The sequence below is a fragment of the Lissotriton helveticus genome, chromosome 5_1 (genome assembly GCF_964261635.1).
Source record: "Lissotriton helveticus chromosome 5_1, aLisHel1.1, whole genome shotgun sequence".
NCBI lineage: Eukaryota > Metazoa > Chordata > Amphibia > Caudata > Salamandridae > Lissotriton > Lissotriton helveticus.
Window position 1 is genome coordinate 196,663,868 of NC_136065.1, and position 25,127 is coordinate 196,688,994.

A 25,127-nucleotide genomic window follows, 5' to 3' on the forward strand; every position below is an offset into this window, starting at 1 on the left:
TTGTGGTGATTTTTGTGTGTTTTTGGACTTTTTGGGGTGTTGTTGGGGCCTGGCCATGTGGGTGGGGCCATTTTGAGGCCTGGTCCAGGCAGGGCCTGGCCATGTGGTGGGGGTCAAGGGGTCATTTTGAAGCCAGGCAGTGTGCTCAGCCCTGCACGCAGTTTGCCTTGCTTTCACCCATTATGCCCAGGGGTAGTGAGTGGTGCATGGACCGAGTCTTTCTGTGGGGTGTCTTGAATTTAAACATAATTGAGAGCATGGATGGCATTGGATTGTGGTGATTTTTGTGTGTTTTTCGACTTTTTGGGGTGTTGGTGGGGCCTGGCCATGTGGGTGGGGGACATTTTGAGGCCTGGTACAGGCAGAGCCTGCCAATGTGGTGGGGGTCAAGGTGCCATTTTGAAGCCAGGCAGTGTGCTCAGGCCTGCACCCAGTTTGCCTTGCTTTCTTCCATTAGGCCCATGGGTAGTGAGTGGTGCATGGACCAAGTCTTTCTGTGGGGTGTCTTGAATTTAAACATCATTGAGGGCATGGGTGGCATTGGTTTGTGGTGATTGTTGTGTGTTTTTCGACTTTTTGGGGTGTTGTTGGGGGCCAGGCCATGTGGGTGGGGGCCATTTTGAGGCCTGGTATGGGCAGGGCCTGCCAATGTGGTGGGGGTCAAGGTGCCATTTTGTAGCCAAACAGTGTGCTCAGGCCTGCACCCAGTTTGCCTTGCTTTCTTCCATTAGACCCAGGGGTAGTGAGTGGTGCATGGACCAAGTCTTTCTGTGGGGTGTCTTGAATTTAAACATCATTGAGGGCATGGATGGCATTGGATTGTGGTGATTTTGTGTGTTTTTTGACTTTTTGGGGTGGAGTTGGGGCCAGGCCATGTGGGTGGGGGCCATTTTGAGGCCTGGTCCAGGCAGGGCCTGGCCATGTGGTGGGGGTCAAGGGGCCATTTTGAAGCCAGGCAGTGTGCTCAGCCCTGCACCCAGTGTGCCTTGCTTTCAACCATTATGCCCAGAGGTAGTCAGTGGTGCATGGACCTAGTCTTTTTGTGGGGTTTCATGAATTTAAACATCATTGAGGGCATGGATGGCATTGGATTGTGGTGATTTTTGTGTGTTTTTTGACTTTTTGGGGTGGCGTTGGGGCCTGGCCATGTGGGTCGGGGCCATTTTGAGGCCTGGTACAGGCAGGACCTGGCCATGTGGCTGGGAGACAAAGGGTAATTTTGAAACCAGGCAGTGTGCTCAGGCCTGCACCTAGTTTGCAATGCTTTCTTCCATTAGGCCCAGGGGTAGTGAGTGGTGCATGGACCAAGTCTTTCTGTGGGGTGTCTTGAATTTAGAATTCCAATTTGGGTGACTGAGCACAAGCGTAAAAAAATTCCTCAGTAAATAAGTTGTAGCGTGCCACGAAGGTATCACCTAGTCGTGCAATAGGTGTTTCAATTAAATGAACAGCGTGGCGTCCCCTGAACTTAGGGAACGACCCTCTGGGCGCAACTAGAATAGGTCGTCAATGCGATATTTTCAGAATTGAGCAATTGTTCTTTTATGAAATCAAAATTGTCAACTGTTTTCAATAAAGGTAAGTTTATATTTATTCGCTCATATTTGTAGAACTTCAGCTGATGTTGTAAGTCACATCAATAATGTTCTTTAAATCACAAATGATGAAAAACAATCATGATTGGCATGATCCCAATGCATTTCGTGCCAAGAAAGGCACTTCATCAGGGGAATCTAACAAGAAAAAATATATATATGAGGGTCCACACGTTTAATGGAATATAGAGAGAATGTCGAAGCAAATACCACCAAGTAGTTAACTCCAAGAGTGTGCAAAAATTATCAAGCAACCTGAGGGAAAAAGTGTAAGGTGCTCTTCAAATTTATAAACGAAAATAACTCTCTTGTGTATTATAGAAAAAAGTAATTAAGGATATTGAAGGTGAACAAGCAAGATAAAGAAACAAGCCTATACATTGGTATTACAATGCTGAAATAGAGAAGACCATCCACTGAGTGAACTAATAAAAAGTAGTCTCAAGAAAAAAGTGAACTACCACGATAACGAACCATTCTGAGTTGAAACCCACGAGGTTCAAAGTGCTCAAGGAAAATGCGTGATTTAAGAGAAAGCGTGATGAAAAGTTACTCGTAACTCGTAAATACATGTCGCTATACGCATCAACCCGAGAGTGTCGAAGATTCTTACCAGAGTACTCTAGCGAGTTGATAACTCGAAGTAAAGTTTCAAGAACTGATGCGCGGCGAAAAACACCGACAGGTAAATGCTGTGTGCTTCCGAATAGAAACTGACGATGTCTAGAGGGAGATTGTGTGAGAGTGCTGGCCATATTGAAACAGGCATAAAGTGAAGAGAACAAAGAGTGAGGTAATCTAAACATAACAAAGTAATGTTGTACATGAAAGTAAATAACCAAAAAAGCAGATGAATGTGTATTTAGAAGGCCTATCGTAATAGACAGTAATAAAAAAAAAAAGAGGGTAGTTATGAAAGATGTGAAAAAAGAAAGATAAGGGTAACAAGGAAGAAAAATAGCAAACATATTAATGGAAACATCAAAGGAGAAATATTAAACTCACACGAATGTGCATTAATTCAGAAAAAAGTGCACTAATAATGAGGAAAAAAGCGAGAAAAAAGCGTGAAAAAAGCACTAAGGTGAAAGGGTAAAAAATAACACACTGTGTATAGAGTTGAACAATACTAGGCTAAATCATGTCAGAAGGCATGAGAGGCATCATAAGAGAATAGTTCACAGGTAACAAGAGAACTCCAAGCGGTCATTAAGCCCATGAGGCTTCATTGAGTCAAGTTTAAAAATCCATTCATTTTCCTTTTGCAGCAATTTTCTGTTTACATCTTGGTTTTCTATGTTGGTAATAGTTTCCAAAACCATGAATTGTAGTTGAGCAATGTTATGTCTCCGATCATTGAAGTGTACTGCTATGGCTGATTTCTCATTTTTCGTTCTTATATTGCTTTTGTGTTCTGATAGCCGTGTTTTTATTTTTCTGGTGGTTTTGCCCACATAGACTAAGCCACATGGGCATTTTAGTAAGTATATCAAATTCATTGAATCACAGGTAGCAGTAACTTTTAACCGAATAGGAATTCCTTTTCGTGGATGATTGATCGTGGTTCCTTTGATGATAGCATGGCAATTGTTACAGTCATAACATGGCAGAGTACCTTTGAATACATTCTTGTTATTGACTTGTTCAGATGGTTTCAAAATATCTTGAATGTTTTACTGCGTGTAAATGTAAATCTTGGTTTCTCTTGAAAAATCCCTTTGAAATCCCGTTCATTCGATAAGATTTGCCAGTGTTTTAGAATAACCTGTTTATAGGAATGACTTTTTGTAGAAAATCTTGACACTACAACCACCCGTCTTTCACTAGGTTTATTGGTGCCTGTAAGTAATTGAGTACGTGATTTAGCACTGCATCTTGTTTCAGCAATTTTTAGAACTTCTATAGGATATCCTCTTTCTTGAATCATATTCTGTATCTGTTTCTCTGATTCATTGGGTTCTGAAACTATCCTTTTAACTCTGTAAAGTTGAGATAATGGCAAATTGTTTTTGAGTGAAGTCTGGTGGAAACTCCCATAATGTAGTAGGTTATTTCGATCTGTAGATTTTTTTAACAGTGTTGTAGTGATTTTGCTTTGTTCAATTTGCAGTAATACATCCAGATAAGCAATGGTTTTGTTGTCAATTTGATGAGTAAATTGAATCCGGTCATTGATGGTATTCAACTTTGCCAATTCTTGTGTCAAAATGAAATGTGGACCTTGCCAAAGGACAAAAATGTCATCAATATATCGGAAAAAGACACATGCGTATTTTTTCCACTGTTCACCATTCAAGATATTGTTAGTTTCAAAGTTGGTCATGAAAATATTTGCGTAGCAAGGAGCTGCGCAATTTCTCATGCTGGTACCTGTAAGTTGTAAGAAGAATTTGTCTTGCCATTTAAAATAGCTTTGGTAAAGCGTGAAGTTTAATAATTCCATAAGAAAAATCTGAAAGCTGTGATCAAAACTTGATTGGAGTAACATCGCTTCAACTGCTTCTGTCCCAAGGTTGTGTGGGATGGACGTATAGAACGCTTTAACGTCGATCGTGCATAGCCATACTTCTTCGTCCTCTGGTAAAGTGATCTGAGAGATCTTAATAAAAAAAATCTGTGGTGTCTTTAATATATGTGGTAGCTTTCGTCACAAAATCTTTGAAATGTACATCTAAAAATTGGCCAATCAGTTCATGAATACTTCCTCTAGTGTTCACAATAGGACGAAAGGGAGGTTGATGCAAGTCCTTGTGAATTTTTGGGAGCATATAAATAGAAGGAGCAGTCGGAAATTGTTTGGTGAGGAATTTCTGTTTTTTTTGAGAAATTGTGCCATTTTCAAATGCTTTGTTCAAAATGTTCAACAGAAAATATTGTTCACTAATTGATTGTCTATTTCTTTCTTCTGTTGCTCCTGTTGGCTGTTGCCAGAACCTTCAGAGTTGATGTTGATGGTGTGCTTTCTTTTGCCCCACCGGGGTCTTCGAGATCTTTTTGGCCCTCTTCTAAAAAAGGCACCCTTGTAGATGTTTGTGAGGTGGTGCGAGCTATTGGTTGAACACTTGTTTCTCTTTGCTGAGTTGTTCAAGTGTCTCCTTCCGATGAAGACGTTTCAGTTTCTGTGGTATTAGACTGTGGTTTGTTCTGGCGTCTTCTTGCATACACCTCAGCCCAGGAGTACACCTCCCCCAGTTTATAATCGATGGTGTCTCTTTTAAATTTGCGCACCTTACGTTCATTGATTTCCTCTGTGTATTTATCCAATTGGTGATTTATGTCTGTAATGACTTTATCCCAATCTTCTTCATTCAACATTTCTTGTAAATCACTTTTAGATTGTGCGATTTCTTTATTAAGATCTTCTACTACTTTAGATAATTCCTCTATTATGAGCAAGATTAAGTCTAGCGAGCATTTATTTAGTATGGCATACCACCTTTCGACGAATATTTTGATTATTCTTACATAGAAGTGGTTTTAATGGAACTCTGAGGCCTCTAGGAACCCTCTGTGCCCTATGGTATCTAATGAGAGTGCTGGCATGGAGCCGTTGGTTGATTTCTCTCTTTGTCAGGTATAACAATTGTTTAATGTTATTTTCTTTGTTTCTTTTATTTGAAATAAATGTGGACACCTCTTTGATGAGTGCAGATATCTTTGAAGCGTCTTCTTCAATAAATGCAAATGTTTCGGCATGGACATCCGTGAGTTTAGTAATGTCTTCATATGTTGCCATAATCAGCTTGAATTTATACATCATTGAGGGCATGGATGGCATTGGATTGTGGTGATGTTTGTGTGTTTTTCGACTTTTTGGGGTGTTTAACTGATGTTCCTCTGGCTTCCATTGCTTTTAGGTGCACAAGAGAACCACCAGTGCCAGGAAGAAGTCCTGCAGTGGAGTGTGCAGCACACGTCACGTGACGTCAACATGTGGCCACAGACAAGACAACTCTGCAACTCGTGCAACTGCGGCCTGCTGTTCTGACATCTGAAGAAGATGGGCCCAAAGAAAGGTGGCCGTAGCGCCTCAGCGAAAAAGGTTGCCAGTGCCACTGCCAGTAAGAAGGAGCAGAAGAAGCAAGTGGCACCACCTACCAAGGAGACTGGTGTGCCCACCGACACCTTTTTTGGGGAAAAAAACTACGCCTGCAGCAGCAGCAGTGTCCGCCGGGGACCAAGCTGGAAGCAGCACCTCCGCTTCATTGGGCTCAGTGCCACCACGCCAAGTTAGGTCCAAGACCATGAGTGCTGCTGCGGCAGCCACTTTGGTTGTTCAATCACCATAGACCAGTGATGTTGGCTCATCACAAGAAAGTACCATCCAATCAACGCCGGGTGTAACTCAGCTGACGAGTGTTTAACAACCACAGCCGCAACGACAACCACAGGTGCAACTAGTACAAGCGCAAGTTCATGGGCAAGGAGAGGCGCAAGGAGAGGCGCAAGGAGAGGCGCAAGGAGAGGCGCAAGGAGAGGCGCATGGAGGGGCGCATGGAGAGGTGCATGGAGAGGTGCAACTAGAGGTTCATGGAGCGGCACAACTGCCTACAACGCTTGTTCCTCCAGAAGTAGGGGCACATCAGGAAATTGATATTGAAGCAGAGGTATCATCCGAGGAAGCCACTCCTCCTGAGGATGATCCATTGTCTTCCAGATCCCCAGCAAGAAAAAGGTCAAGGAGGGCTACTACTACTACAAGTTCTTCTTCAAGCCCCCTTCATTCTGATGACCTTGATCCTGATTGGAACCCACAAATGCAGTCTGAGAGTGAGGCACGCCATGAGCCGACAAAGGTAGCTAAGCCTAAAAGAAAGGTTCCCGCAAGTCTTCAACTTATGTGTGATGACGACGAACAAGAAGTGGTGTCTTCTGCTGCTGATGAACAGTCTGACGACGACCCAGTCATCACAGACGTCACTCCAGCCCCAGCGGGCATGCAGCAGACAGACATTTTCACCCTATCCCGAATGGCTGCTGAGCGGGATGTGGGCGGCGTGGCACTAGTACCACCACCAACGCAGTTAACTATAACACCAACACGACCTACATCTTCCATATTTTTTAGTCAGAAGGGCCGGCAGGGACCTCCATCCAGCTCGACCTCCATTACCTCAAGTAGTGGTGCTGTAAGTGAACAACAGAAACAAATTCAGCCACACCCATCCTCCACTTCATCTGGCATTGAAAGTCAAAGTAGCACCTCCACCACCAGCAGACATTTCCAGTCCCCAGTTTGGGACTTCTTTACCGTTAGCCAAAGGGCGGAAAACATGGTCGTTTGTTTGATTTGTAAAGTATTAGTTAGTCGGGGTAAGCTTGGTACCAACTATGGTACCGGAGGCTGGAGAGGTCATCTCCAAAAACACCACACTATCCGGTGGGAGGCGCACCTAAGGAAGATCCGGGAAAACCAAAGTAGAACTGATCCAAATGTATCCATTCACATTGCATCTGATGCTGACAAGGGGCTGTTTGTGCAGGGGGGAAGTCAAGAACCGACCAATATTTTTTCTGGTACACCCAGTACCCCTGGCAGCAGCACTGCAGTGGTAGCGCCCACACCCTCTACCCCTGCAACATGTATGAGTCACACTAAGAGTCTGGGAGAGACAACAATGCGAAAAACGACATAAATGAGCCTAATTGGTTTGAAGTCTGCATCATCATCACGTAAAACGGCCCAGCCCACCATTGGAAGCATGTTTTGGTCGGATGCGCCATTTGAACGCAACCACCCAACGGTACGTCTGTATAACGCAAAGCTGGCTAAAATGCTAGCGCTGGACCTTCTCCCTTTTTCTTTCGTGGAAGGGGTGGGTTTTCTAGAATTTGTGGCAACAGTCTGCCCTAAATGGAAGGTTCCTAGCCGGTCCTATTTTGCCAGAGTTGCGGTTCCAGCACTACATCAAGATGTGCTGGAGGTGATTGGAGCAGCTTTGCAGAAGAGTGCTGTTGACACTATTCACTTGACAACAGACATGTGGACCAGTTGCCAAGCCCTTGATTATATGTGCATCACTGCACACTGGGTCTCTTTTGCAGGGGTTAGAGACAAGACAAGTGCAGGTGTTGACCCGGACACAGTTTTTCAAGCTACTCGGAAACATGCAACATTAGCCATGTTTGCCATGGAGAAAACTCATACTGCACCTAACCTTTTGGACGAGTTTGATAGGAAGGTCGCTGAATGGCTGCATCCAAGAAATCGCATAGTTGGTTATGTTTCCACGGATAATGGCAGTAATATAGTTAGGGCCATGGCGGATGGTGAATATTTCAGAGTGCTGTGTTTGGCGCACAGTATTAACATCGTGGTGCAAGATTTCTTGAAAAACGAAAACACAGTCAGCAAGTTGCTGACCACCTGCCGAAGAATCTGCACACATTTAGCCATTCTTTTAAGGCTGGGAAGGAGCTGAGGAGCATTCAACATGAACGTAGACTGCCAGTCAAAGGACTCATCCAGGAGGTGGCAACACGTTAGAACTCAACCTTATACATGCTTGAGCGTCTGTCTGAGCAGTGGGGGGTAATAAATGATTATGTCTATAAACTGGGTTCTACTATGAAAGACATGAGGCTAGAGTTGGAGGAATGGAAGCTAGTTGCAAGCCTGACTGACATGCTTAGTTCTTTTGAGGTCTTCGCGCGTGAAGTCAGCAGGGAGGACTGTTCTTTGGGCAAAGCTATCCCATTGTTGCGCATGCTAGAGCACCAACTGAAAGCGGTGTCTTCAACGTTCCAAGATGATGCTGAAAAGCAATACGCATATCATTTGGCGGAGAGGTTATTAAGCCGCCTAGTTGACAATCAAAGGCTTAAAAACATACATACAGAACAACATTACATTTGTGCCACTATTCTGGATCCACGGTATAAAAAGGCAGTGGCCAGCAAATCATTCATTCCTTTTGATGAAGCAGATGTTTCAAAGTACAAACATTGGCTAGCTGTGTCAGCCAGTCGTTAGAAAAAGAGCGGCAGAAAATTCAAAAAGATGGCAGAAGTACAACTGAATCAGCAGGCCATCCGGTGTCAAGTTCCACTGCTGAATCTGTGGCCGAAGGGAGTCACTTTCCCTCACAGCCGTTAACAACACCAGCAGCAACCGTATCATCGCCCTCACCTGCACCAGGCCGAGCCATAAAATTGTCGGAAGAGGATTGGCTAACTCATCAAGGGTTTGCTCGTTACAGTGATGCAAAGACCACAGATGGTACGCAAAGTGGAGCAACCTTGGAGAACCTTGAGTCGATGGTGCAGGCCTATCTGGATGACCCAACAGAGGTCTTTGTTAATAAGAACCCGTTGCTGTATTGGTTTAGGAAAATGCCTCTATGGCCACTGATCACCAACCTGGTTATACATTATTTGTCTTGCCCACTCGCAAGCGTGTCTTCTGAACATGTTTTCAGTGCTGCTGGTGCCATTGTAACTTCAAAAAGGACCCGCCTCTCGCCCAAAAATGTGGAGAGGTTAACACTGATCAAGATGAATCAGCACTTCATACCACCAGATTACAAAATACCTGAATGCACGCAGGAAGAAGAGGGCACCCACTTAGGTGACGGAAGTTCTTCTCTGTTAGCTGACCTACTCCCGTCTCAATTCATAGAGTTTGAGGACGAGCTCTACTTCCCTGACACCGATGCCTGAAAATGACTTCCATTTTTCCGTCCTTATTCACTTTTGTTCCTGTGTGTCTTTCCTTGTTTTGCAACTTCTACCACAACAAAACTCTAATCACCTAATCACAACAAGTCCATCAGCAGCACTGTCTTCATCTTATTTTCCTTATTGATTTGAAGGTGCCGCAGTCTGCATTCCTGAGGTTCACAAGTTCACAACTCAATCATACTCCTCTATCCTCCTCCTCCAGACTCCCCCTATCCATTTCCCTCAAGGCAGATGGATGGATTACAAAGAATAAAGAAACTTTGTGTTCGTAGATGAGTCCCCTCAAGTGGGACTGAAATTACTGACTGACTACATGCTTGCTGACTGCTGACAGACTTACTTCTGATATTGACAGGAGAGGCTGCCCTGTGGGCCCTCACTTTCCGAAGAAGATGCGGACAAAAAGTAGAACAGGTAATGAATAATTGAGAAGATGGCATGCATAAGTGTCACAGTTAGCATTTTTGCTTTTTGCCTGTTTGGGGGTGTTCTACTTTTTTGCGGGTGGGTTGGCGGGTCTTGGGGCATTGCTGGGAAGGTCTAATATCAGGCGCAAGTGGTTTGGACAAAATCCATGGTGAAAAAGTGTTTCAGTTTTTGCTCACTTCCTTGTTGTCGGGGGGCTGTTTGGGGGGGTTTTAGGTTTTTGGGGGTGGGTCTGGGGGTCTGGGAGCACTGCTGGGATAGTATAATTTTGATTGCAAGTGATTTGAAGAAAATCCATGGTGGGAAAGGGGAGTTAGGGCCTAGCTGCAGAGCGCGTTTGGACTGAATCGAAGGAAGGCCGAAAATATTCTAAGTGTGAGATTTTGCATTTTTGATTTTTGCCTGTTTGGGGGTGTTCTACTTTTTTCCGGGTGGGTTGGCAAGTCTGGGGGCATTGCTGGGAAGGTCTAATATCCGGCGCAAGTGGTTTGGACAAAATCCATGGTGGAAAAGTGTTTCCGTTTTTGCTCACTTGCCTGTTTTTGGGGGGCTGTTTGGGGGGCTTCTAGGTTTTTGGGGGTGGGTTTTGGGGTCTGGGAGCACTGCTGGCACAGTCTAATTTTGATTGCATTTGTTTTTAAGAAAATCCATGGTGGAAAAGGGGAGTTAGGGCCTAGCTGCAGAGTGCGTTTTGGCACGATTTGGAGTTAGGGTTCAACCTGGTAGCAGTATCGCATGTTTTTAGGGGGCTACTTGGGGGTGTTCTAGATTTCTGTGAATGGGTTCAGGGCCAGGGTCTGGGAGCACTACTGGTAATGTCTAATTTTGGATGCAAGTGTTTTTAAGAAAATCCATGGTGGAAAAGGGAGGTCTGGGCCTAGTTGCAGAGTGAGTTTTGGCATGATTTGGAGTTAGGGTTAGCACTTTCGCATTTTTTCTTGGGGCTACTTGGGGGTGTTCTACATATTTGCGACTGGGTTCAGTGGTCTGGATGCACTCCTGGGAATGTGTAATTGTGATTGCAAGTGGTTTGAAGAAAATCCGAGGTGGAATTTCTTTTTTTTTTAACCAAAATTGCTTTTCTGTGGAGGCCTACTTGGGGGGATTCTAGATTTTGCGACTGGGTTTAGGGGTCTGGGAGCACTCCTGGGAATGTCTAATAATCATTGCAAGTATTTTGAAGAAAATCCATGGTGGAAAAGGGGTCTTTTGGGCCTAATTTCAAAGTGCGCTTTCTGCTTGATTTTCAACTAGGCCTCATCCCCGTCGCAGTATTGCATGTTTTTGGGGGGCTACATGGGGGGGTTCTACAGTTTTGCGCCTGGGTTACGGGGTCTAGGGGCACTCCTGGGAATGTCTAATTTTGATTGCAAGTGTTTTGAAGAAAATCCACGGTGGAATAGGGGGGTTTGGGCCTACTTGCAGAGTGCGTTTTTGCACGTTTTGAAGTTGAGGTTCAACCTGGTAGCAGTATCGCATGTTTTTAGGGGGCTACTTTGGGGTGTTCTACATTTTGCTGACTGGGTTCAGGGGTCTGGGATCACTCCTGGGAATGTCTAATTTTGTTTGCAATTTTCTTAAAGGAAATCCATGGTGGATCAGCAGAATTCAACAATAGTTACAATAACTATCCTTGTAAAGGAGAACCAGGTTACGCACTTTTGAAGTGATGATTGTATATAATAATAATGTCAGCTCTGAAAACTGAAAGTGTTAGTTTTGCACTACACAGCGTACCTTAGATTTTTTTAACTGGTTCACTTCCTGTTTTTTCCCATCAGAAATTAGAGGACGGCTTTTACCATGTGCCATGGAACAAACGCTGAACTCAGACGCAATCCGCAATTACTCATCAGGCAGCCAGTGGACAGTGTGTCTGGTCACCAATATTGATCGACGGAGCGTAAGATGGAATGGAGGAGTATATCGCGAATAAGAGGAATGGCTGAATGCATGCAACTTCAACAATTCAACAGGACAACTACAACATAAAGTTACAGTATTCTCTCTTAACTTCTCCTTATCTTTTAAATGTTATTGTTGTAAAAAACTTGAACTTCTACGTATGTGACTAGGTGCGTTTCTTCTTTGTTCTCAGCTTCAAAGTCATCTCTCCAGCTATTTCATACGTGTCTTTGCTATTTTTATAACTACCTTAATGTACTAATAATAAGTGTTTATTCTCTATGAGGGCACAAAGGCAAGTGAAATTGCGTAATTAATGCAGCCCTGTACTAGTGTCAATGTCAAATTGTTTCCTCATACTTACTAATAAGATGTAGTAAGTACAACTTTTCAGTAGCCTAACCATCCATTTAGCAAACAACTTCATGTATGCAGTAGTGCACTACCTTTATGTCCCTTAAAAGATTTATGGATATCTTTGAATCCAAAAATGTGTTTCTCTTTATTTGTTGTTTGTCCATGCATTGTTTTTTTTTCTTCTCCCCACAAAACTTTTCCCAAAAAACCCCATTCCCATCCAATCTTCAAAAACCCTAACCCTCTTCCCCCGGGCAGTGTGGTTTTTCATTGAGGTATGACTATGACAACAAGAAATTCCACACACTTGCAGGGGAGGATAAGGTCTAAGGACCAGAAAAATGTTGGAAAATGGAATTTCATGTGCGACATCGTGAATTGAGCATCCAACATCATGCTCGTACACATGACGAATCAAATGGTTAATTCTTATGTTTAAGTATCCTTTGCCTTCATAATATTTCTTATAGTAGCCATAGTCCACGAAACTAGTACTTATATTTAGAATACTTTAGCACTGCTTAGGCTACAATTTATGGCACTGTTCTGTAGTGTACTATCTATCGTACTGTTTCTAATGCTACGCTCAGGCCACTCAATGTTTCATTTCCTTTTTTTTCATATGCTGCTACTGCCAGTGTGTACCACTAATACTACCAGCACAACAATGATATTTCATCAATCGAGGATTCATGTCAACAACCAACCATTTGCCATGCAGGCAGCCCTGTGGCTACCCCTATTCTCAAACACGAATCACAGGTAAGATAAGCATTTTGGAGAGGTAGAATAATGGGCTAGGACTGGGAGGAGAGCAGAGACTGCCAGTACTACTAGTAAAGTACTAGTAGGGCTACTGAATTCACTAACTCGGTTACTGGTACATTGGTACATTTCAGGACTAGATGTTCCACTCATGCTGGTAAGTTGGAAGAAACCACACATCCAGTAACCACCGCCCACCCCCACACAAAATAATATGAACGCGTATACTATGTTTTGGTATGAAAAATAATTATTAAGAAATATATTCATGTAGTACAAAAATAAAATAAATTAACCCAACTCACCCCCCCTACCTAACCCCAACCAATGTCCAAAAGTCCAAAAGTTCCCTTTCCCAAAAACCCAAATCCCACCCCCCAACAGTCTTTAAAAAGGGGCAAGGGACAGTTACTTCCTCCGGTGGCGTAGTGTGGACAGCTGTTGCTGCATGTCCCGCAGCTCTTTGCGGAGGTCCCGTCGCTGGCGATGATGTTTTTCGGCCAACAACTCCATGTACTCCACTCTTTTACGGAGGCGGTGCTGACGTACCATCCAGGCCCGGGGGGGCGGGGGGGCGGCTGATTGTGTTGCTGCTGTGCGGCGGCGGCGGGAGGCTGTCGGGCCACGGCTCCGTTTGGCTGGAGGCTTCTGGCTGGTGAACACGGGGGCACTGGAGGAGAATGCAGTGGTTGCTGTCTCCTCCTCCTGCTCCCGAGCCCACAGCCGCCGATACCCGGCACAAATAGCCTCCAGCTTATGGGCCCTGGCCCGGACAGCCATCTCCTTTCGGGTGAGCTTTTTCGGAGTAGCATCTATATGAAGAAAGAAAGAAAAATACTGTAGCCAATATTCTTTAACATAAAGTCAAAATAAAGCAACGGAAAGTTGACTCTCAGTAACATCAGCAAGTAGCAAACTCAGTATAACATTTCGGCATGTATCTTTCCCCCGTCTTTGTAGGCCTGTGACATTACTGAGAGTTTCAGGAATTCCACTAGCCGCACCAGGGATGGACTCACTAATACATACATAGTCAGAGAGTACTAAAAAAGTCTTCTGGTTTTTTCTCTTGTTTTGCAAAAGAAATTACTGGTACGTGAACTTGTGGTAGCCGGCATGGCAGCTCACTCAGCTTGCACCCAAGAAAAACAGACACAAGCCATGATGACGCAGACTCGCTGTACTTTAAGCAGCACATGTAGGTGGGGATAGGAAGCTCTTACTTTTCTATAGGGGTGGCTCTGCCACTGGCCATACTCGGTTACATCAAGGGCTACTGCTCAATGTAATTTATATTTTGCACTGCCCATTAGGACCTTGACTACTACAAAAGGAAAATGAAGATTATTCATTTCTGATCATATATCCTGCCGATCACATGATCTTTGCTTATATGATGGATGACTTTAGGTGCTTTCTTTTGATAGATTGAGTGAACTACAGCGATAGTCCACCCATGACACAGCTGAAATAAAATTATTAACATAGGGAGTGAGTGTGGAACCCATAATTGGCGGAGGAAGTGACTTGACTTGATATAATGTTGTCAACTATAGAATCCATACACAATAGATGCTGCGCTTGCAAAGTAAATTACTGTACTGTTAGTCAAGGCAGGGAGTATTTGTGATCAATCACAAATTCTAGTATTTGGATTTCCTCAGCTTTGCTACTCTGGCACGGACATGCTGTTCAAAGTAACAATCTTTATCCACTCAGCATCTGCTCTACTACATCATACACCTCTGCTATCGATGAGGAAAAAGAAGATAACATCCAGGCTTCCAAAGTACGTCTATCATTCTTCTTAATGTCTCAAATGTACCAAATTTTCTTTTTCTCAACAACCAACTAACACCCTTTTCATTATATTTTGGAAACCACCGTCTTCTTCTCTTGACTTGCATTAAAAAACACCATTCTTTACAGTCATAAATGTTAAGACTCACTCGTCCTTCGTTTCACCCTTCTTTCACTTTTCGTTCTTCACATCCCTAAAGTACATCTGATATGACTTGGCTTCACGATAAAAGTTTGCCAGCTGAGTTGAAGTCAAATAGAGGGGGCCATTTTTTACCCGAGAAATACCGCCGCTAATGCTATTACAAGTCAAGGTTGACTGTCTTCTCCGTGATAGCCAAAAAAGTAGTTCTACATTAGTAACTGTTCTTAACAGTACAGTGTACTTGTACTAGTGTACTGTACAATACATCATACACTCCTTTGCGAGCCTACTCAAAAATGTCAATAAGTAAGCAGTATAATAACTTACCACCGTCTGCCGCCGCTGAGCCTTCCTCCCATCTCCTCCTGGTGGTGCCGCCACATCCGCCCCTAGAGTGGAGCCCTCCGCAGTGCTGGCCCCGGCACTGGTGGTCATCTCTGCCACATCAGATGTTGTGACGTCTAGAAAAAACATGTCATATTTTCAGATGCCATACACAACCCCCTGTTTCGTCTCGTAATGGAAGGAAATGTTACATAACACATTTTGTATTACTGGGATTGAAAAATAGTAACGGTTTAGGGGAGGGTGTTAACTTTTTATATGCTTATTCCATTAAATGCTACACTTCTTAGGACAACTGATGAATGCTTGTTTAACGTACACCATTTTCTAATTACAGAAAGAAGATTACATTGCCCTTCTGCCAACAGGACGATTCACCAACTACTAGTAAGTCATCACCAGCATTACTTTAACTACTTTAAAGAAGGTGGTGGCTCCCGCACAGTTTTTCTAATAATTTCATGTGTCTGTTAACTATTACGTTAAAGTAATTTGATACATGGGAATGTTGTTTAAACTTTACCGTCATCTATCAGCAGTGCTCGCTCCGGATACTACGCTATTAAAAATAAAGAAATCATTTTTTCATTTCTTAATTGAAAATAAAACTTTAAAATTAACAAACACTGTGTGGTTTTTGTTCACGAGTGAGTGAACGGAAGGGTTTGAACTACTGCACTTGGCAGTCATGTTTCTGTGACTCAGATAGGCCGGGGCTCGGCGGTAGTCTTCTTCTGTACTTCTGGGTCGTAAAATCATTGGTCAGACACACTAGATGGTCGGTCAGGGGATTGGGGGTTCAACTTCTGTTCGGGCTGAGGTATGTGGAAAGTCGAACTGCACCTATCATCAATAATGTCCTATTTCTCTTGTCCATACTTCTTTATGTGCAGAATAGTCCCTGAAACAATAGCAGTATGGTATGTGCTCCTAGCAAATCAAAAAGGCAACTGCTACCTTTTTCTTGGTGTAAACATTGACATTTTGTTGTTGGAAATTGTCAAAGCACTTACATTAAGAAGACTGGAATAGACAGCAAGGGCAACCCAGATGACTGCACTCGGTGCCTAGAGCTATTGCTGGATCAGAGTTTTGTTTAACACCGTTTGCCGACTGGGCAAGCTTAGCTACCTACACAGACCGACTCATAATCGTAACTAGTAGTAGCACAGAGAGTGATGGTAGAGGCAGTATAAGAATGTAGAAAGTAGTCTAGATTAGAAGATGATCAAAAACTATTTTGTAAAAAATAGAATTAGGAAACAGTTTGTAATGAATAGGAGCTGTAAAAGTTAGGGAAGTATAAGTATTAATAGAACAATAGAACAACTTAATGAGGCCAACAGAAGAGCCTGCAAGGGACTGCTGTGACTGTCCACCTTCTTCCACCGGAGTCTCAATGGTGCTGCTAGTCGCCTTGCCCCTGGGAGGTGCTGATGATCATGAAATAAAGAAGCACAACATGGATGATTGTTTTTTTGAAATATTTGATTTCTTTGACCACAATCTAAAATTATCTCGGGGAAACAAATTAGCAACAATTGCACTACATGTATTAACCTATCTGATCTGGTTAACTAGGAGGATACTACTAGTACAGTATTGCTGGATTCGCAGACCGTCTACTTGGAAAGTTATGTAAATCACCAACTAAACCAACAACAAAAAAGTTCTACTACGACTGCCAGCACTCAGCAGCATGCGACGTGACAGACACAGTCCGTCATCATGATTGCAGAGCACTAAAAAATGTCCTACTACTACTAATAACAAGTCATAATATACTCAACCTATCAATCCATCACTATCTCTTCTTCTTAGTGGCAGCAGGAGTACAAAGGAAGGACTAGACTTGAGTCTCTAGTCTCTCTAGCATTATGCAGTTCAGTAAAGTACTACACTCATACATATTCTCAGGCCAAATGAGCACAAAGTTGCAAACAAGTAAGCATAGTAGCAACGCCACTGAGGAGGCGAGCACCTGCAATCACAGAAGCTATTTAAACACTATTTTACCCGCAATGTAATTGAATAGGCAGCATTCTTGCTCTCTGGAAAAAACATATATTAGCAATATTACAGAGCAGAAGAAAACAAAGTAGTTATTAAATAGCTACTCACCAAGTCCAGGGATCTCCAACCCTAGCAGGTTGAGCAGGTCCTGCTCCCGGTCGAGGACGTCGGCCCACCGGTGCGTCGCTTGGTCGTAGGTGCGCCGGACCCCCGACTCCCTCCGCATGGGCCGTCACACCTTATATTATACCTTAATATGAAATATTCTGAGCATTCATTTCTCAATTCACAAAAAGCATGCTTTATGGCTCAAGATCTAGCTTTCTGCCAAATTTGTTAGAATTCAGTTCAACCATGTTGGCTGTAGCATTGTCTAAAGAGGTTCTGGGAAATTGCTTGGGGAGAACGCATTTTGGTACCCCCCTATATCTCTGCCCCCGGTTGATAGATCAGCCTAAAACTTTCCAGGAAGAAGCTGAGGTGGATGAGACTTATTAATAAATGTTTTGTGAAAATTGGTGAAATGGCACTAAAGCTACTAGCAAACCAAAAAATCAATTTCATATGGAAACATGGCCCTAACTATATCTACCCTGAGTAATATATCTATATCAATCAATCAATCAATCAATCAGGGGTTTATAAAGCACGCTGGCGGGGAGGGTCGGGTCGGGTGGGGTGCAGCTCCGTATCGGCCGAAGAGCCAGGCCTTGAGGCTCTTTCTGAAGGTGTGCAGAGTATGTTTATACAGATATATAGATATATTACCCAGGGCATAGTTACGATTATGTGCCCATAGCAAACTCATGTTTTCTTTTTCTAATAGCTTTGGTGCCTATTGACGAATCATCAAAAAACTTTCCCAAAAAATGTTCTTCCACCTAAGCTCCAAACTGGAAAGTGTTGGGGTGATCCGTGAAGCAGCACAACTGGGTAGTTATAGATAGGTTTGCTTTTCCATAGACAAGGCTTTCTAATAACTTTGGCGCCGTTGAACAAATCATCACAAAACTAGAAGAAAAACAAATAGCAAATTGTCTGTAGCTCCTTCCAGGAAAGATTTGGAGTGATCCATCAAGCGGTGGCCGGGATAAAATGGGGGTCCCAAAACACAAAATCCCCATGCATTTTCCATATACTTCCAAAACTTATGAACTGTATTACACCAAATTTGTCAGGAAGCTAGATCTTGGTTCACAGATTGTACTTTTATTGTGATTTTTTGTGATTTCATTAGTTTCTGAGAAATTAAGTTTCAGAAATATTTGCATATCTGGAGGATTGGGTTGGAGGAACTCTCACAAGAGCCCCTCAAGCCAAATTAAAAAAATAGAGAGTTCTGATTGATCCAGGGAGCTTTTTTCCTTTGACAATCTTACTCATGCAATAATAGGACTTGGGGACTCAGGGTAGGGATGTCGCAGAGGGACCCCCTCCCCCATGACCATAATAAAACTTTTGAAAAAGCAATTTTTGTTGCAATCCTGCATGAGTCCCATGGGGTTTGTGGGGAAAAAAGTAAAATACAATTTTATAACTCATGTAAGGGGAGGAGATCAGATCATGTAAAGGGAGGGATCATGCAGCCCCCCTACCCAAGCTGTTTTCTGCCCCTCATACCCCATCCCCTGGGGCCCAATCTAGTTATTATGGGAAGGGGGGCAGGCAGCACATTAAGGGGCTGATTCTGATGCGGGTTGGAAATGCTTCCCGACTGAATCGGGTTGGAAATGGTTTCCAACCCACTCGGATCGGGACAGTCCGACCGACGGAGTACAATGCATCCGGATGCTTCCCGATACGATTTGGTTGGACTCCCATTGATTTCAATGGGAGCATATGTTCCTAACCGCATCATGATTGGGCCCTGGGTCGTTCCCGATCCGATTTGGAAGGAGCAAATGCCATTAGCAGGCCTTCCTAACCGCATCAGAATCAGGCCCTAGGTGGGAAAGCTTTCCAACCCTCATCAGAATCAGGCCCTAAGAAGCAGATAGTCTCCATTTTCCCACACTCCCTCTGGACTCTCCCACATTTACTACTGATGAATAAACATATTCTGCACAGATCTCTGCACATAAATGGTAGGTTTGTAAGCTACAGTTTGTAGTCAGTAGTATGACTGTACTTCTACTTTCCATACTACATATCAGGCCAACAGCGTTCTGTAACTAACATCGGGTTGACATCGGTGAGGCAATGTATCATCTGAGCAAATATAATTCACAATTTTTTTCTAACCCCTGAACATGAAAAGGAATGTCTGACATCTTTTATTTTAAATGAATCAATTACCTGGCACACCTTATGTTATCAATATGGGACTATTTTGTAGTGTTTTCTGCTGACAATAATAAGATATTGAAAGTTTTCGGTCAGCACACAGTATTGTCTGCCGACCACTGCCATTGTCTCTCTATGCTCAGGAATATGCACCTCTGTCATTCTTGCATGTGTCTGGATGTGCGGGGTGAAGGGGAAGCATGGGGAGAGGATGTGGCTCAACGGTCAGAGCTGCTGACCTTGGAGGTGGGGATCCCGGTTCGTCGGCTCAATATCCTGTGATTCTGGGCAAATCACTTAGGGCTAGATGTAGGTAATTTCTATTTGCCGATTCCTAAATACCAAATTTTACTGAGTCGGTATTTAAGAATCGGTAAATAGAATGTAGGTAAAAAATCTGTAAATTTTACCGATTCGGTAATATTCATTATTATCGATTTGGTATTTATCGAATTGGTAATAAGGAATACCTTCCCATTCATTCCTATGGGCCTAGAATGGGAAGCCATTCACTATTCACTATTCACTATTCACTATTCACTATTACCGATTCGGTAAATACCGAATCGGTAATAGGGGGAGCATATTCAAGGGTGGCAGGGTGTCACATTGACACCGTGGTGCACCGCTGAATGTGTGCACATGTGGCGCACATACAAGGGCATGTATGTCTGCCACATGGCACTTTTAAAAAAGCACAAAATTGCTTTTTTTAAAGGTATTCAGTATTTATCACCAACTTGTAGTTGGTGGTAAATAACGAATCCTTAAACCAAAAATGCATTCACTAGAGTGCTCCCTACATAGGATTTAAGGATTCTGTAATTTACCGATTCCTTAAATTAAGGAATCGGTATTTTATATATTATATTTTGTGATAGGAACATTTGTTATTTACTGAGCTTAGAAACTGCAGAATTGTGGGTTGAAGTGCTATACAAAAAATACAAGTTCTTTGAAAACTTACACAATGGTGTCACTGGGAAAGGGCAGTTCATTTAATAATTATTTTACCAGATAATTGTTAGATTAGGAAATGCATAGTCTACGATAGGCCCCATACACCTTTTGGCCAAGGTGCGTTTCTGCAAACCTCTCCCTCCTTGTTATGAAGCGGGCAAGAGCTTGGCAGCCTCAGGTCATATCAGTCACTTCAACAGGACAGCACAGGAGCTCTAGATCAGCTACTGTGATAGCATAATGAGGTCTAAGATTGCCTTTGGCACCGCTGCTTCTGCTTTACTCCATTGCTTTGTAAAAATAAAAAGTGTTTGCACTATTATGAAATTAATATGGCGGAAATTGAAACCAGCCCATTAGGCTCAGCACAAGGATGTAAATGAAACAGCTACTGATTCAGGAGTTAATGCCCTAGCACATGCCAAGGTAATGCAGATTGGAAACCGCAAGCTGACAACATACTTTTATTTTAAGATACCCAAAAAGATTTGAGCTTTAAAAACTCTGAGCGAGTGTTTCAGACTTTAGTGAAGCCTCTCACCTTTAGGGACCAGTTTATCACACATTACTTAATACTAGTACTAACTATGCAAAATAGAGAAATGTATCCTTCCTTAATATTTTTTGTATTTTCAAACAACAGATCGTGTTTCCCGATACAAGTTGGGTTAAGCTGTTTGCTTACAATATTCTGCTCCAGGTCTGCTGATCGGATGCACAGCTCTACAGAACAGCCGTGCACAACGTAGGTCCGGGAATAGGCAGATCTGTGTAAGATAAATGTATTTACATACATTAGTCTCCATGGAATTGGTAACATTGCCAAGACTCTTGTATTACCTTGCCTCACTACCAATATGGATACCGCCCAACAATTTACTCAGCTCAAAACAGTGGTCACTGGGTTCTTATGGAGAACTGAGAGACGAAAGGTTGCACTCAGTACAATGATGTGCCCCAGAGCGGAGGGAGGCTTAGCTGTGCCTGACTTTGAAGCCTACTATCTTGCGGCGCAGCTGCAGTGGTTCATGAAATGGGTGGCGGGACGACTCAAAGGGACAGACGACAACTGGAGCAACGACCCGAGCCTGCGGCTCCTATCACAGATACCGTTGAAACTTCCCACACGGGGTCGTTCGGTACCTTCTGATTTGAGTACAGTGCGTAAATGCTGGAATAGGACCCTCCAAAGAGCTTGGATCCAATGCCCCTACGCACCTGAAATCCCACTGACCATATGTGAGGCTCTACCCCACGGGGGAATTGGCGTAGGTTTGAGGCCTGGGGGAAGCGGGGATATCCACTGTTGGAGAGTTGTATGAAGAGAGTACCATGCTGCCCTTCAATGCCCTCTGAGAGAGATACGACCTGCCAAGAGGTGATTTTCTTCTGCACACAGCTCTCACGACAGCCATGGACAAAACACTGGCAAGGGGGGGCTCGCTGAACCCCAGACGTCAACAATCTGCCAATATGTAGTGATGGCCGCTGGAACTTTTAAGGCGGTTACTTACCTATATAGGCGCCTAACGCATGAAATACTACAACCCTTGACTGAGTTAAGTCTCAAGTGGGAGAAGGATTTGGGTGAGGCTATAGCTGAAAAGCCATGGGGGGAACTAGGGGAGAGAGCCTGGAAGAGCACCAGGAATGAAAGATTCCAGCTAGTCCACTTCTTTGTCTTGCACAGAACATATCTCAACCCGGGTAAGATTAATTAATACTTTGATACCCACTCAGCCACTTGCCCTCACTGTAATATGGAGGGAGCGGGGTTTCTGCATATGTTCTTGGATTGCCCAAATTTAAGCAGCTTCCTAGAGGAGGTCATCACAGTTTGGCGAATGTAACAGATAGGGAAGTTGAAGCGTCTCCAGGTTATTCCCTGCTGCTCTGGTTCCCCCACACAGCTAGGAACAAGGTCACAAGTACGTTTTTGGACTTGGGGCTGGTATTGGCTTAAAGGGATATCACTAGTCACGAATGTATGTCGTTACTACGCGAACCATTACTTCGCGTGTTTTTAGTTCGGCGTTTTTACTTTGCAGTTTTCTACTGCGCATGCTTTTATTTCACAACTGCTTTGAAAAGTACTAAACATGCTTTTTCTATGCATTTTATTACTGCGCATGCCACTGAAATGCTTTTTTTCCTCGTAATAAGTGTATATTTTTCAAAAAATGAACCAATTCACTGTGTCGTGATGACAAGGAAATATGTGTTTTGGGTGGGGGATTAATTTAAGAAATCGACTAATAATTTTTTATTTGGTAATAAATAAAATTCACTACTTATTTTCTTAAATACACACAAATTGCGATCTTTTTTCAAAATGAATATGTCCGTCATCTTTTAAATCATTTTTAAGTCCGATAATCAAACATTCTTTTTTTCTTTTCAAAAACATTAATTCTGAGCTAAAAAACGAACATTAAACGCATAAATCATTTTTTTAACAATTGAATTTTGCTTCTTTTTTTAAATACATCTTTTCAAACTAAATTGTTCTAGCATATTGTCATTTTTATCTAATAAAGTCCTTCCCCTATTTATACACATTTTCATTAACTATTTTTATCACAACACTACCCTAACCCTCAAACCCTACACTACCCTACACTAATTAAACACCACTACACTACCCTAAACCCTAAAACAATACCCCCAAACAATACTCCCAAACACTACCCTGCACAACCCCCAACACTACCCTAAACCCTAAAACCCTACACTACACTAACCCCACAACACTACCCTTAACCCTACAACCCTACACTACACTAACCCTAAAACACTACCCTAAACCCTAAAACACTACCCCCACAACCCCCGACACTACTCTACACTACACTAACACAAGTACACAACCCACAACTCTACACTACACTAACATACGTACACAACCCACAACTCTACACTACACTAACACAAGTACACAACCCACAACTCTACACTACACTAACACAGGTACTCAACCCACAACTCTACACTACACTAACACAAGCCCCACTTACCTCGCATTGTTCAAATGTTCTCCCCTTTCCGGCTTCGATCCGTCATGGGCAAGCGCAGAGAGTGGCACACGGAAAAGCAGCAGCAGACCCCTCACTGGAGCAAATGGCAGCCGCCGTGACGAGCTCCAAGAGCGCCGCACGCCCCTACGCATGCGGCATTACTACGCATGCGATGTAACTGAACGCGCACTAAAGGCAATGCATTGTTACATCGCATGCGTAGTATGGCTTGTAACAGCATGCGTACAAACAGCCGCGCACTAATGGCTGTTCACCCTAGTCACTGGAAAGTGAGGAGTGGGCCTAACGTATCCAGATAGAAGAGAGAATTTGTAAAATGGGCAGAATGCGAGGTAACAGTCAGAATGCAAATAGCAAAATGGACAGGGAGTGATAAAGCATTGGAAACAGCCAGGGCATGGGTAGCACTGGCAGAGGTCCTGAAACACCCAGAAGAGGAAAGGGAAGATAGTCTAGTGGAAGTGGGCCCTGATAAAGGCAACTAGCCCCTCAGGCACCACCGCCGATCCTAGTTGATGCCCACACATCAGGCCGGGTGCATCACCTCATGTACCCCCCATGTCTTGGGGTTGGGATGGGTAGGGGACTATTTGCTGGAGGGCCAGAGTTGTACAGAGAATACAAGGACTGACAGAGGTGAGCCTCGTGGCTCAATAAAGTACTGTATTATGTTTATACTACGTAAAGAGTTGCTGAGACTGGGAATTGGGCCATTGATATGTTTCATTCTTTTATCCTATTCCAAAATTGGGAGTAATGGGCAACTGTAACCGAAGGGATTTGCTTCTGTTGTTATTAATTAATTTTCTTTGCTTTTTATAGCTTTTCATCTATTGCTACTGTAACCAGCAATCCATTATTATATGCATACTGAAAACTCAATAAAGTCTGCTTAAAAAAAATCCTCTCCATGGAATTGATTTGCATAGTCAATGATTATCCTGAAAATGTGGCAAGGATCTGTCTCACCTGGATCTAGGTTGGACAACCCTGGTGTAGATGATTGTTAAAGGCTGGATGAAAGTGAGGGACAGCGAGAGCCTAGCAGCCCAAGGATATTATATAAAGCAGCTCTGTTTGGAGAATTCCGTGCCCAGGGTCCTGGAATGTGCCAATGGTAAGAATGTAGTGAGTACTAAATGGCAGATGGAAGTGCACTGGTGTGGTTAAACCCACGCCAGGTACTTTTGAGGGGTACCGGAAACCTTAGCTTCAGATGCAAGAAAGGCCTGTGAATAGAGGGGATTCATCGATGATGGTCAGCAATTTACAGTCTTCTAACTTAGATCACTCTAAAAGGATCTACTGGCTTCTTTTCTGTTCAGCAGAGGTACCTAAAAAGCACAGTGGCTCTTACACTACGCAAACCAGAAACTGACTTTGAGAATAACGCTGCTCACATATGCCTTGGGTGAACATGTAGAATAAAATGTGACATGAAAAGAGAGATGAGTGATGGTGATTTCAAGGATGAAACGCCCCCACAATTTTCACAAACAATGCCATAAAAATACAATCCCTAGTGTACTGCGAAAGGTAAAGTACCCAAGCAATGCACCTGAGCATCATTTCGAACCATTGAAATAAAGCTAGTGCCTTTGAAAAGCTTGAGAGGCCAACTGAAAGTTGACAGTTTATACTAAAAAACGCCAATGGCCTGATTGCGCATGGTGGATACCTGTGGAAAACACTACAATGAACATGCTACAACTTGGAAAAAGAAAAGGGGACAATGTAATCCAAAACAGAATAAAAACATCACAAGAGGTCCTGATGAAGACAGCACTTAGATTACACATTTCTGGTTATTTCAACTAG